The sequence below is a fragment of the Anolis sagrei genome, chromosome 2, assembly GCF_037176765.1.
Source record: "Anolis sagrei isolate rAnoSag1 chromosome 2, rAnoSag1.mat, whole genome shotgun sequence".
NCBI lineage: Eukaryota > Metazoa > Chordata > Lepidosauria > Squamata > Dactyloidae > Anolis > Anolis sagrei.
The window spans coordinates 167,091,700-167,106,162 of record NC_090022.1 but is presented as its reverse complement, the minus strand read 5'-3'; the positions used below and the strand labels follow the sequence as shown (position 1 = coordinate 167,106,162).

Genomic DNA, 14,463 nt, shown 5'->3' with positions numbered 1-14,463 from the left:
TATTGATCTTTTCACTGCTTATGAACTGCCTTTTGTTTGGAAACCTCACAATAAACTATATACCTCACAACTGTGGCTGGTTTGTTATAGAGAGCAAGATGAATCTTATTCTGAGACACAACATTTACCAGTATCCATCTGTTCGTGTCTCTTCATTTTCGGCCATTTTGGAAGACACCCCATGTGACCAGAAGGGAGGGGCTGGCAGCCTCCTTCTTTGTTTCAAGCTCCACCTTCCTTGCAGAGGAGCCTGAAAGTCTGCATCAGCTCTCTTCCTACCCTTTTTGAAGATCTACTCAGCAGGTTTGCAAAGTTTGCTACAATCCTCAGCCAGTCTTTGCACATCAGGTCTGCACGGAATTGCAACAGTTTGTTCCAGCCACAGAAGCAAGCTTTTCCCGCTCTTTTGTAGCAAGCCCTGCTAGGTCCTGCACAGCATTGCTACAGTTTGTTCCAGCCACAGAAGCGAGCTTTTCCCACCTTTTTGTAGCAAGCCAAGCTACAGCCTTGTGCAACTTTGCCTTTTCAAATTTCTGGAAAGGAGCCTTTGCAATCGCCTTTGGCTTTTGCAGCCTGTCAGCAAGAGTTTAATGTGCATTTGAATTATTGTGTCTGATGTGTTTTACTCTCTGTCTTAAAGTGATAAGCCAATTGCACACACAATATTGCTTGCTCTATTTGTAATATTTGCATTGATACACTGACTGCTTTATTATTGCATTGCTATATCGCCTGTTCTTTGTGCTTATGATTGCATTTTCATATTGTGTGTTATATTGACTGTTGGTTATTGATATACTAATTGCTTTACTTGCCAGTTTACCTGCATTGCTGTACTGTTTGCGGCCATGGCTCATACCTCAAGTTCACCAAAATCTCAGAACAGACCTTATGACCTAAGATCCCACAGTTCTTTGAACCCCACACAAAAGGCATTAGAATCACTTTTGGAGGAGGAAGTTCAGCTCGCAGATGTATAAATATGTGAGAGGAAGCCACAGGGAGGAGGGAGCAAGCTTATTTTCTGCTTCCTTGGAGACTAGGACGCAGAACAATGGCTTCAAACTACAAGAGAGGAGATTCCATCTGAACATTAGGAAGAGCTTCCTGACTGTGAGAGCCGTTCAGCAGTGGAACTCTTTGCCCCGGAGTGTGGTGGAGGCTCCTTCTTTGGAGGCTTTTAAGCAGAGGCTGGATGGCCATTTGTCAGGGGTGATTTCTTTGTTGTTGTTCACCGCCCCGAGTCGCCTTCGGGCTGAGAGGGGCGGTCAATAAATGAAATAAATAAATAAATAAATGCAATATTCCTGCTTCTTGGCAGGGGGTTGGACTGGATGGCCCATGAGGTCTCTTCCAACTCTTTGATTCTATGATTCTGTGATTCTAAGGCTGAAAGCATCTGGCTTTCTATTATTGGCCTGGATAGCCAGCTACAGAGTTCTGGGGATGTAAAGGAGTCACAAAACATCAAAGCAGACCTTAAAGCTTTGATTCATAAGTGGAGAGGTTTAGTTGATGCCATTGCCCAAGTGCTTGGCAAAATAAACAGTCAAGAAGCAAACCTCAGGGCAGTTCAGTTTTTGAGCAGGGTTAAGCACAGGGAAACTAGTTATGCACACCTGTTTCATGTAGCTGATTTTAGCCCTTCCCCCAGAAGGGAAAGGGATGGTCAAGCTTCGCCCATTCATAGTGTGATTTCAGATCTCCTTAAACATTCCCCAAAGGCCTTGAGTGCAAAGAGCAGTCAGGGAGGTGCTTCTGGCTAAAGCAAGCACAGCCACACCTGCAGGAAGCATAGCAGCAGACATGACTCCGCGTCAGGGTCTTCGGTCAGCAGGAGCAGCTCCTCATCGATGGCGGCCCTTTACAACAAAGAATCCAAGTGGATGGAGCTGCAGGAAAAAATCCTCAAAGCCGAAGCTGAGGCAGCAGCAGCTGATCTAGGCCTGGACTTCAAGCAGGCTCAGATTGAACTCCAGGCCAAACAAGCTAACTTGGAGGCAAGGCAGAAGTTGTCGCAAACCGAGTTAGAGGCAAAGCAGAAGTTGTCGCAAACTGAGTTAGAGACAAAGTTAAAGTTGATGTGCATCCAACAGGAGGCAGCTCAAAAAAGGGTCCATGCCAACATCCTGGCGAAGGCGCTGCAGGGAGAGCTGTCTCAGGAAAACGTTAACCGTTTGCCAACACCACCTACCACACCTTTTCTGCCAGCCCATGTTGGCTTCCAAGACAGCAAGTTGGTGCATGTGGACAGCGACATCGTGCCACCCAGGCAAGATACAGAAACTAGGGCCAGGAGCCCACAGCCACCAACTCAGGCAGTGAGACCTATTATGGAAACTAGGGGTACCCAGGGGTAAGGGTGAAGTTCTTCTGAAATCTAGAAGGTCCTTTCCCAGGAACAGCTGTAGCCTCAGGTATGGGTGAAACCCTAGTTTCCATAATAGGTCTTGCTGCCTGAGTTGGTGGCTGTGGCTCCTGGCCATAATAGGTCAGGACCAAACACCCCTTCCGTTTCTTCAAACTCCTCAGCCTCAGCTTGACTCTTTGTTTAGAAACCCGAAGAAGGATTTAAGGGACAAAGGTGTGGAAAAATTCTCTGACCGGCCAGAAGATTTCCTACTTTGGAAAAAGACTTTTCAGCGAGCCATACAGAGTTTAAGACTGACCTCTGAGGAACAATTGACTTTTATGATTGCCTGGCTTGGTCCAGTGTCAGCTCAGCAGGTGAGAAGGATTTTCTCGGCTCTCATGGACCAACCAGATAGAGCATTGGACACTGCATGGATGAGACTTGATCAGCGCTACGGGTCCAGCACCCAGATTGAAGCCTTGCTGATGGACAGACTTCATAAGTTCCCAGTGCTCATACCTAAGGCCTTTAAACAGCTTTGGGACCTGTCAGACTTATTGATTGAGCTCCAGTCAGCCAAGGGAAACCCACAGCTTCCAGGGTTTGCCTGCCTGGACCAACACCTGTCCCAAACTGCCATTACTCAGAAGCTGCCGTATTCCTTACAAAAAGAGTGGGGCAGAGAAGTCTTCAGATTCAAGCAGGTCAATCATCAGGTCTACCCACCGTTCACCCATCTTGTGGATTTTGTTACAAATGCCGCCATGCAACTCAACGACCCACAGATGGGATTTCCAACTCTTTATGGGACTCCAAGGATGGATAGGCCCATCAAAGAGCCCAAGAAACCTGCAAAAGACAGTGGCATCAAGAGAAACATCGCCGTCAAGTCCACGGAGACCAACCCTTCTCCAGCTGACGCCAAGACGATGCCTAAGGATGTTTTGTGCCCACTGCATGCAAAACCCCACAGTTTGGCCGACTGCAGAGAGTTTGCCAAGAAGCCTCACGCAGACAAGGTCAAGATCCTCAAGAAGTCCAGGATCTGCTTCAGGTGCTGTGGTGCAATTCCCCATCAGTCAAAGTCATGCAAAGAAAAAGTAAAGTGCGACGTGTGCCAATCCGAGAAGCATTGCTCAGCTATGCATGACAAGGATTTCGTGCCCTCCAAGGTCAAAAGCGGAGCCATCAGTCAAACCTCCCCAGAGGTTTCGGCTGGACCTTCATCGGGCACTGAGGCACCCTCTGTGGCCTGCACACAGCTGTGTGGCAGCCCAAAGAAGACCAGGATTTGCCATCCCATTTGTTTGGCAGAGGTCTTTCCTGCCAGCAAGCCATGGATGAAGAAAATGTACGTGGCCCTCGACAACCAAAGCGACAGTTCCATGGCCACCCCTGACTTCTTACGAAACTCTAAGGAGCAGGCAAAGACTATTGACTATTGTATTTCTACTTGTACAGGCAAACAAAGAAGACAGGGCCGTGTTACATCTGGATTTATCATTTCGCCATGTGGCAGACATTCACTTTGAGTTACCTGACCTTATTGAGTGTGCGTCCATCCCACGCAATAAGGACCAGATTGCTACCAAAGAGATGATGCAGGCGCATCCACACCTGAAAGGACTACAGGACCTCATTCCACCCTTTGGGCCGGGCATTGACATAGTCCTGCTCATCAGATCCAACTTCCCCAGCTTGATGAGCATCTGGGCTGAGAAGAGAAGCCTTCCTGCTGCACCTTTGGCACAGAAGACTCCATTAGGATGGACCATACAGGGACCTGTATGTGTTGACAGAATGCATCCTCCGTCTTCTCTGTGTCCGGATCAGCCAAACATCCACAGTTGTGACAGAGTCACCCTCATGCAAAGTTGCCTCAGCCACATTTCTGTTTGCTTCCAAGGAGTTTCATTTGAGTTCTCATCTATCTTCGATGTGTCCCAGGATGATGAGAACACAGCGCTCTCCTGATATGAGCAAGCGTTCCTGAACGTCATGAGCTCCGAGGTCACTCTCAGCGAGGAATGGAATTCAAAGCAGACCAGCCTACCCTGCCTCCCAACAGACAGGTAGCAGAGAAGAGACTGCAGTCTTTGAGATGCAAGATGCAGCATGATCCCAAGACCAAACAGCAAATCGTTCAGTTTATGGACGACATGTTTTCAGCAAGGTATGGTGAGCCATGGGGAGAGGAGGCGGAGTAGCCTTATATGTCAAAAACTCTTATGCTGCAGAAGAGATGCAAGACAGCAATCCGGGAAACCAGCTTGAAAGCATCTGCATCAAGGGGACTCAAAAAGATCTTGTTGTAGGCATCTACTACAGACCTCCAAGCCAGGAGGAAGAACTTGATGAAGTCTTCTGCCAACAGTTGACCAAACAGGCACAGAAAAGAGATGTAGTAGTCATGGGCGATTTCAATTATCCTGATATTTGCTGGAAAACAAACTCAGCCAAGAGTACAAAGTCCAACAAATTCCTCGCTTGCCTTGCAGACAATTTCATAGTCCAGAAGGTAGAAGAGGCAACAAGGGGATTGGCTACTCTTGATCTCATCCTAACAAATGCGGAGGACCTGATCAATGCGGTTGAAGTGGTAGGATCCTTAGGGGCAAGTGACCATGTGCTCCTGCAATTTGAGGTACAAAGGAAGGCCGAAACTAAGACAAGTCAAACCAGCATTTTGGACTTTAGGAGAACTAATTTTCAAAAAATGAAGGAAACACTGAGCAGCATTCCGTGGACACAGATACTAAAAGGCAAGGGAGTTACGGATGGATGGGAGTTTCTCAAGAGTGAAATACTCAAGGCGCAATTGCAAACCGCGCCAACAAAGAGAAAAAATAGGACAGGTGCAAAGAAGCCAGAATGGATGTCCAAAGAACTTCTAACTGTGCTAAGACACAAAAGAAACATGCACAAGAAGTGGAAAAAGGGAGAAATCACCAAAGAAGAATTCAAACAAATAGCCAACACCTGTAGGGAAAAGGTCCGCAAGGCTAAAGCACAAAACGAGCTCAGGCTTGCCAGAGACATTAAAAACAATAAAAAGGGATTCTTTTCTTATGTCAGTAGAAAAAGAAAAAACAAGGAGGCGATAGAGCCTCTTCGAGGAGAAGATGGGGCAATGCTGACATGGGAAAGGGGAAAGGCAGAACTACTTAATACCTTCTTTGCCTCGGTCTTCTCACAAAAAGAAAGTAATCTTCAACCTCAGCAAGATGGAGTGGATGAGGGATTATAGGACATCCAACCCCAAATTGGGAAACAAGTTGTCCAGGAATACCTAGTCGCTCTAAATGAGTTCAAGTCCCCAGGGCCAGATCAACTACACCCAAGAGTATTGAAGGAACAAGCAGAAGTCATTTCGGAACCATTGGCAACCATCTTTGAGAGTTCTTGTAGAACGGGAGAAGTTCCAGCAGATTGGAGGAGGGCCAATGTGGTCCCAATCTTCAAGAAGGGAAAAAAGGATGACCCAAACAACTACAGTCCAGTCAGCCTCACGTCGATACCAGTCAAGATTCTGGAAAAGATTGTTAAGGAAGTGGTCTGCAAACACTTAGAAACAAATGCGGTCATCGCTAATAGTCAACATGGATTTATCAAAAACAAGTCATGCCAGACTAATCTGATCTCTTTTTTCGATAGAGTTACAAGCTGGGTAGATGCGGGGAATGCCATGGATGTAGCGTACCTGGATTTCAGTAAGGCCTTCGACAAGGTCCCCCATGACCTTCTGGCAAGGAAACTAGTCCAATGTGGGCTAGGCAAAACTACGGTGAGGTGGATCTGTAATTGGTTAAATGGGTGCTCACTAATGTAGAGGGTGCTCACTAATGCTTCTTCTTCATCTTGGAAAGAAGTGAGGAGTGGAGTGCCACAGGGTTCCGTCCTGGGCCCGGTCCTGTTCAACTTCTTTATTAATGACTTAGATGAAGGGTTAGAAGGCAGGATCATCAAGTTTGCAGACGACACCAAATTGGGAGGGATAGCCAATACTCCAGAGGACAGGAGCAGGATTCAAAATGATCTTGACAGATTAGAGAGATGGGCCCAAACTAACAAAATGAAGTTCAACAGTGACAAATGCAAGATATTCCACTTTGGCAGGAAAAACGAAATGCAAAGATACAAAATGGGGGATGCCTGGTTGAGAGCAGTACGTGTGAAAAAGATCTTGGAGTCCTCGTGGACAACAAGTTAAACATGAGCCAACAATGTGATGTGGTGACAAAAAAGCCAATGGGATTTTGGCCTGCATTAATAGAGCATAGGGTCTAAGTCCAGGGAAGTAATGCTACCCCTCTATTCTGCTTTGGTTAGACCACACCTGGAATATTGTGTCCAATTCTGGGCACCACAATTAAAGAGAGATATTGACAAGCTGGAATGTGTCCAGAGGAGGGCGACTAAAATGATCAATGGTCTGGAGAACAAGCCCTATGAGGAGCGGCTTAAGCCCTATGAGGAGCGGCATGTTTAGCCTGAAGAAGAGAAGGCTGAGAGGAGATATGATAGCCATGTATAAATATGTGAGAGGAAGTCACAGGGAGGAGGGAACAAGCTTGTTTCCTGCTTCCTTGGATACTAGGACGCGGAACAATGGCTTCAAACTACAAGAGAGGAGATTCCATCTGAACATGAGAAAGAACTTCCTGACTGTGAGAGCCGTTCAGCAGTGGAACTCTCTGCCCTGGAGTGTGGTGGAGGCTCCTTCTTTGGAAGCTTTTAAACAGAGGCTGGATGGCCATCTGTCAGGAGTGATTTGAATGCAATATTCCTGCTTCTTGGCAGGGTGTTGGACTGGATTGGTCTTTCCAACTCTTTGATTCTATGATTCTTTGATTCTATCCAGCCCTGGCTCAGACAAGGAAGAGTCTTGGTTCCTTCTCTTCCATAAGGTCACTCACCCGCAGAAGCCGGAATAGGTGCGCATTGTGTTTGATGCCAGCGCCAAATGCAAGGACATCCTGAATGACGTGCTCCTGAAGGGACCAGACCTTCTGAACATCCTTAGGTTCAGGGAATCCAAGTATGCTGTCATCACTGACATCTTCAAGATGTTTTTTTTAAATATAATTTTATTGGTTTTCACAAGAAAGGTTACTATCAAAACTTCCACCTGTTACCACCAAAAGACAAAAAGATGAAAAGAAAAGAAAGAAAAAACACATACCAATAAACAAACAATACCCTAGTGTGACTTCCGTTCTTCTTACTTAACCTTTACTATCTTTTCTCCATTCTTTCTCTCTCTTTCCATTCTTATAACCTAATTCTATTCTATATTGAGAGTGAATAACAATGTAACACTATTCCTATCTCGCTTAGCTTTCCAGTCTTTCCTTTCTATATATTCTTATAGATCATTCCAGTCCGTTGGCTTCATACCTCGTCCGTTATGTTGCCTCAACCAATATGTTAATTCATCCATGTCCTTGATATCTATTATTTTTTCTATCCAGTCCATTTTCAAAGGTGTTTTTTCCTGTTTCCAAAATTTGGCAAACACCATCCTTGCAGCTGTGGCAAAGAAAGTAAATAACTTTTCCTTATTTGTGTCCTTGAAAATATCTGAATCAAACATACCCAGTAGGTACATTTTTGGTATCAGTGGGAAGGCAGTTTTTAGTATTCTCTTACATTCCGTGTGAATCATTTTCCAATATTTATTTGTTTTTTCACACGTCCACCACATATGGTAGAAAGATCCCTCCTGTACTTTACATTTCCAGCATTCCTTACTCACCTTTTTATACATTATGCCCAATTTTTGCGGTGTCATATACCACCTATGTATCATTTTTAGCCAGTTTTCTTGTAGATCTGATGCATATATTTCATCCTTTTAATCCAAATTTCTTTGAATTGATCTGCCAATGTTTTTAACCCATTGAATCATCAAGTCTTTTATCTCCTCCCTCTCTGTCGCTCATCCTACTAGTTTGTTATAGATTCTCGAAATTATTTTTTTCCTCTGTTTGTATTTTGTCCCAAAAGCCCTTTCTGTCTCCAAATCCGTATTTTTTGTCTATATTGTAGCTTTCCTTAACCTGTAAGTACTGGAGCCATGAAACATTTTTGAATTTACCCACAATGTCCTCTTGCATTTTCAGTTCAAAAGTATCGCCTTTTTTATACAACATGTCCTTATATGTTGGCCAACATGTCCATCCCAATAGTCTTCTATGGTTTGCCTCTAAAGGCGAAATCCATAGGGGAGTTTTCCCAAGTAGGTTATTCTTGTACCTCTCCCAAATGGTTTCCGAAGTTCTTTTCCTTTTTAATTCCATCATACCACAGGTATGAGTGCCACCCTTTTCTCAGGTCAAACTCTTCTAAAGTCAAACTTCTAATATTGGTTAGCTTAGTCCAGTCTCTTATCCACATTAATGCTGACGCTTCATGATATAACTTTAAGTCCGGGAGGCCGAAGCCTCCTTTTTCCTTTGGGGTAATCATCGTTATTTGTTTGATTTTTGGTTTTTTGTTTTTCCAGACAAACTTCCTAATATCCTTAGACCAATCCTTAAAGTACTTGTTGCTTGTTATTATGGGGAGGTTTTGGAAAAGGTAGAGCATCCTTGGTAAAATATTCATTTTAATTGCGGCAATTCTGCCTAACAAGGATAAATTTAGTCTTCCCCAGCTCTCCATCTCTTTTTTAATTTCTTTCCATTTGGCTAGGTAATTATTTTCCAATAGGTGTAAATTTCTTGCCGTCACCTGTCAGGAACCGGTTTCCAGGCCTTGAGTCTTGGTGCAAAAAACCAGGATCCTGACATGTGATGCTGATAAGAATGTGCAGCTGGTGGCCTTGGGGGGGAAGCAGTTGGCATTTGGCGGGGAATATTGCACGGGACTCTCGGCCGGCGGGAAAGGGGAATTCAATTGCGAGGGAGGGTATATAAGGGTTAAACTGCGGCTGCCAGCCAATCCTGGCTTTCTTCGTGTATGAATGTCCAGCAGTAAAAGTTCCTGATTGATTACGGATTGGCGTCCTGTGTCGTTATTGGGAACGGCTGCTGTGAGCTTACATTAAGCCAGGATTGATCGGTACCGTCCCGCGGCTGCGGTGAGGTACCCTTATGGAATGGGAGGGAATTCCAGCGGCGGGGGGAGAGCCGGACTCCCCTTTCGAGAATGCGGAGGAGGAGCTGGAGAGAGTGGCTGCCTTGGCTTCATCGACTGCTTATGCCCGGCCCAACGGGGTGACCCAGAGGCGAGTGAAGGGGGCAGAGGCGGCAGCGAGAGAAAGCAGTGGGCTAGATTTCCTCTCCCCGCAGAGGTTGGAGGAAAAGGTGGCATCCATGGAAACCACCCTCGCAGTGATGTCGAGGGTGATGGAGCGGCTGGCCTCCTTGATAGAGGAATCACAACCCCGAGGCGAATCGGTGTGGAGTGCAGAGGAGAGGAGTGACCGGGGACCCGGAGCACGGCCAAAAACGCAGGCGAGTTGGAGAGCCGGGGCAGAGAGTGATGAGGAGGAAGGACAGCCGCGGGGCCTAACGCTAACGTCCCAGCAGACGCTTCTGGTGCCCCCGGCCGGAGCCGGGCGCAGCACAGGGCGGTATGGATTGCCCCCGGAGCAGCATGGGCTCCAGGGAGGGCCACCACGAGCAGAGAGCCGGGAGAGGAGCCACCACCAGAGGAGGGAGGAGCTGAGAGCCGAATTTGGAGGTGAAGCCGGGAGCCTCGATTATTTCTTAACCATGGTGAGGGGATATCTAGAGGACAACGCACCCACCTTCAGATCGAAGGCAAGCAGAGTGTGGGCAGTGGGCGCAGCACTGAGGAGAGGAGCGGCAGAGTGGTATGTCCAGCTCCACGCCAGACATGACCCATGTTTGGGATCCACGAGGCGATTCCTAGCAGCGATGGAAGCACGCTTCAGGGATCCGCTCGAGAGAATCCAAGCGAGAGAGAAGTTGCAGACGATAACCCAAGGCCAGCGTTCCGTGTCCGAATACGTGGAAGAATTCCAGTTGCGGGCAGAAAAGGTGCCTGAGTGGTCCAATACCACTAAGGTCCAGATATTTAAGGAAGGCCTGCGGAAGGAAATCTTGGCTTGGGCACTTCATCGTGATGATCCGGAGGAGATAGGCGGATGGATTGAGCTGGCTGGCCGCATCGAGACGACCCTGGTTCAGGTCAGGAGACATCGAGGGGCGGCACCGCAGCAGACGAGAGCCAAGGAGGAGAGTCGGAGGACGGAGAGAGGCACGATCGGGAAAGGCCCAGCCGGAGGCCCCAAGGAGCAGAGAGGCGGCTGTTTTGTATGCGGCCGTTTTGGCATCGGGCCGCAAATTGTCAGCAGAGAAAAGGGGGGATCCCTCTCAGTCAAAGTTTAAACCGGCCGCTGGGAAGAGAGCAGAAGAGAGCCTCCCTCACAGGGCCCCAGTGGGGGATCTGGTGAGTCACAACCCAGGGATGTTAGTGTTCCTGATAAGGCTAGAAGGGGAGGGGAAGTGGGCCAGCTGCAAAGCCCTCATGGATTGTGGCTGCTCCAGGAACATTATAACCCCAGAATTGGCAGACGAACTGAAATGTGAGAAAGCCGTCTTGCCAGCCCCTATTGCGTTTTCACAGCTGGATGGCTCGGTAGCGGCTGGAGCCCCAGCGCGATTCGAAGTGGGGGAAGTGCAGTGCAAGATAGGGAATTGGGAAGGCGGCATAACATTTGTAGTATCCCCTATAGCAACTTATAATGTGATATTGGGGATGCCGTGGTTGAGGGAGGCAAACCCACAAATCAATTGGAGGAAGGGCAGCCTGAGCTTCCAAGACGAAGAAAAGGGGGAATGTTGTAAGGGGGAGGGAGGCACGACAGATGGAGTGCAGGAGATCCCTCCCGAATATAGAGACTTTGAGGACGTATTTGATGAAAAGGAAGCAGATCAGCTTCCTCCCCCAAGACGGGTCGAGGTGAAAATCGAGCTCAATAAAGATGCTAAGCTGCCTAGGAGTAGGCTATACCCAATGTCGGCAAAGGAGATGGAGGAACTGAGGAAGTACATCGATAAGAACTTAGCCTGAGGGTTCATAGTACCATCTGAATCCCCATTGGGGGGCCCAGTGCTATTTAGGCACAAAAAGGACGGCTCATTGAGGTTGTGTGTGGACTATAGGGGGCTGAACGCAGTGAGCACGACCAACAATTACCCATTGCCTCTAACCAAGGACTTACTGTCAAGACTGTCAGAGGCAAGGGTGTTTACGAAAATTGACTTGATTGAGGCCTATCATAAGTTGCGAATACGGCCTGAGGACAGATGGAAAACGGCTTTCTCATATGCATTGGGGCATTTTGAATATTCCGTGTGTCCCTTCGGCTAAAAGGCTCTGGAGGGGCATTTATGCAAATGATTAATGAGGTGTTGCACCCGCTACTGTACCGGGGAGTGTACTGTTTTGTGGATGATGTAATAATATTCAGCCGTGATAGGCAATCCCATATTCAGTTGGTGAGGGAAGTACTCCAGAAATTGAGGGAAGCAAAGCTGTTTGCAAAGCTGCCAAAGTGTGAATTTAATAAGGAACAAATAGATTTCCTCGGATACAGAATCTCCCAGGGAGGGGTGGCAATGGATCCTTCAAAGGTAGAGGATGTCAGGGGTGGGGGCCCCCCAAAACACGCAAGCAGTTACAGTCTTTCTTAGGGTTTGTGAACTTTTATCGGGTGTTCATAAAAGACTTTGCTCAGGTGGCACTGCCCCTCACTGAATTGCTGAAGACAAAGGGGAGGGGGGAGACGGTAAGGGTGCGGTCCCCGGGAGCAAAATTGAATTGGTCGGCAGAATGCCAGAGGGCTTTCGAGGAACTGAAATGCAGGTTCACAGAAGAACCTGTCCTAATCCACCCCGATCTGACTAAGCAATTTGTAATCCATTGTGACGCATCGGATTGGGCCTATGGGGCCGCGTTGATGCAAAGGGATCCGGAGGGGAGGTTGAAGCCATGTGGGTTCATATCAAAAAAGTTCAGCGAAGCTGAGTGAAACTGGCCGGTGTGGGAGAAGGAAGCCCTGTCAATCCTAAGAGCCCTGGAGACATGGAGGCATTTGTTAGAGGGAAGCGGCATACCCTTTGAGGTATGGACCGACCATAAAAACCTACAATATATCACTTCACCCAGGAGATTGTCAGCAAAACAAATAAGATGGGGGCAGTTCTTCAGCAGATTCGATTTCCAGCTGAAGTTTCACAAGGGGAGACAAAATGTGGTGGCAGACACGTTGTCACGTATGCCGGAGGATGAAGGGAGGGGGCAAGACCCAAAGGGGAGTATTTTCTCGGAGCGGCAGTGGGGCATGGCGGTGCAGACCAGGGCACAAGCGGAACACAGCCAAAGACTGGTGGGAGTAGAGAGCAAGGACGGGGGATGGGAGGAGGAGATAAGACAGGCATGCAAGGAGGATGAGTGGCTGGAGAGGAACAAGGAAAAGGTGGAATGGAAGGGTGGATTGGGGTTTGTAAACAAGAAGGTATACATCCCAGTCAGCCTGCGGGAAAAAATGATGATCAGATGCCATGACAATAAGTGGGCAGGACCCTTGGGAGTTACGAAATCTCTGAAATTACTGGCACGCCAATGTTGGTGGCCTGGGATGAGGGGTGACACAAAATCATATGTATCCCGATGTAACACATGTGCACAGAACAAAGTACCCACACAAAAGCCAACAGGGTTATTGCAGAGGGTAGCAGAGCCGTCAAAGCCATGGAGTGTGATTGCTATGGATTTTGTAGGCGAACTCCCGAATAGCCGGGGTCAGCACTACATATGGACAGTGATGGACTTGTTCTCAAAACAGGCGCATTTCGTGGCGCTGCCTAAATTGCCATCTGCGGAAAAGTTGGTTGAGCTGTTTATTAAACACATATATCGGTTGCATGGATGTCCCGATCAGGTGATTAGCGACCGAGGGGTGCAGTTTACGGCACGTTCTGGGAAAAGTTCATGCAACTGATGGGGGTGGAAAGGACCCTGAGTTCAGCGTTCCATCCCATGACCAATGGGGGGGTCGAGCGCACTCAGCAGACGTTGGGATTATTCCTAAGAACATACACAAATCATTGCCAAAACGACTGGGCAGACCTTATCCCATTTGCAGAAGTCGCATGCTTGTCACGCATCCACAGGGAAATCCCCCTTTGAAATAGTCTACGGAGGTAGCCCCTTTGCCTAAGCTGCCGAGTTGGGAGGAGGAGGAACCGTGGGGAAAGGAGGGGTGGCCAGACAAGGCGAGGGCGAGTTGGGAGGAGGTAGTGAAATTACTCAGAGAAGCCCAACGGAAGTATAAGTTATTTGCGGATAGAAAATGGAGGGAAGGAGACAGGTTGGAGGAAGGGGACTTAGTATGGTTGAGCACCAAAAATCTCAAGCTGGATGCCCCGTCCAGGAAGTTATCTCCCAAATACATCGGGCTGTTTAGAATCTCCAGTAAAATCAATGATGTCACATATACATTGCAACTACCGAAGGTTTGGGGGAAGATACACCCAACGTTTCACTGTAGCTTGTTGAAAAAGTACCAAGGTTCGCTGGATGAAGAAGGAATATAGTAGTGACATGTATTTCCATTCCAGGAAGAAGAGGAGGAGGAGGAGGACGTCATGTCAGGAACCGGTTTCCAGGCCTTGAGTCTTGGCGCAAAAAACCAGGATCCTAACATGTGATGCTGATAAGAATGTGCAGCTGGTGGCCTTGGGGGGAAGCAGTTGGCATTTGGCGGGGAATATTGCGCGGGACTCTCGGCCGGCGGGAAAGGGGAATTCAATTGTGAGGGAGGGTATATAAGGGTTAAACTGCGGCTGCCGGCCAATCCTGGCTTTCTTCATGTATGAATGTCCAGCAGTAAAAGTTCCTGATTGATTACGGATTGGCGTCCTGTGTCGTTATTGGGAACGGCTGCTGTGAGCTTACAGTCACCCATATTCCCAGGTATTTAATTTTGGTTGCTATTTTAATTCCTGATATTTCTTGTAACTCCTTTTGGTTTTTGCTTGAAATGTTCTTAGTCAACATCATTGTCGAACGCTTTCTCCGTGTCGATTTTTAATAGAGCCAATTCTTTTTGGTGGTGAGTTTCATAACACTCTAGA

The 14,463-nt window shown here is 47.5% G+C and overlaps 1 long non-coding RNA gene across 1 annotated transcript in view; it reads left to right on the top strand.

Moving 5' to 3' along the window:
* Positions 1-14,247, top strand: part of LOC137096419 (uncharacterized) — a 47,534-nt gene extending 33,287 nt beyond the window's left edge. Inside the window, exon 4 of the long non-coding RNA XR_010909458.1 lies at positions 13,948-14,247. This is a non-coding gene — a long non-coding RNA (uncharacterized lncRNA). The remainder of the gene's footprint in view (positions 1-13,947) is intronic.
* The last annotated feature ends 216 nt before the right edge of the window (positions 14,248-14,463 follow it).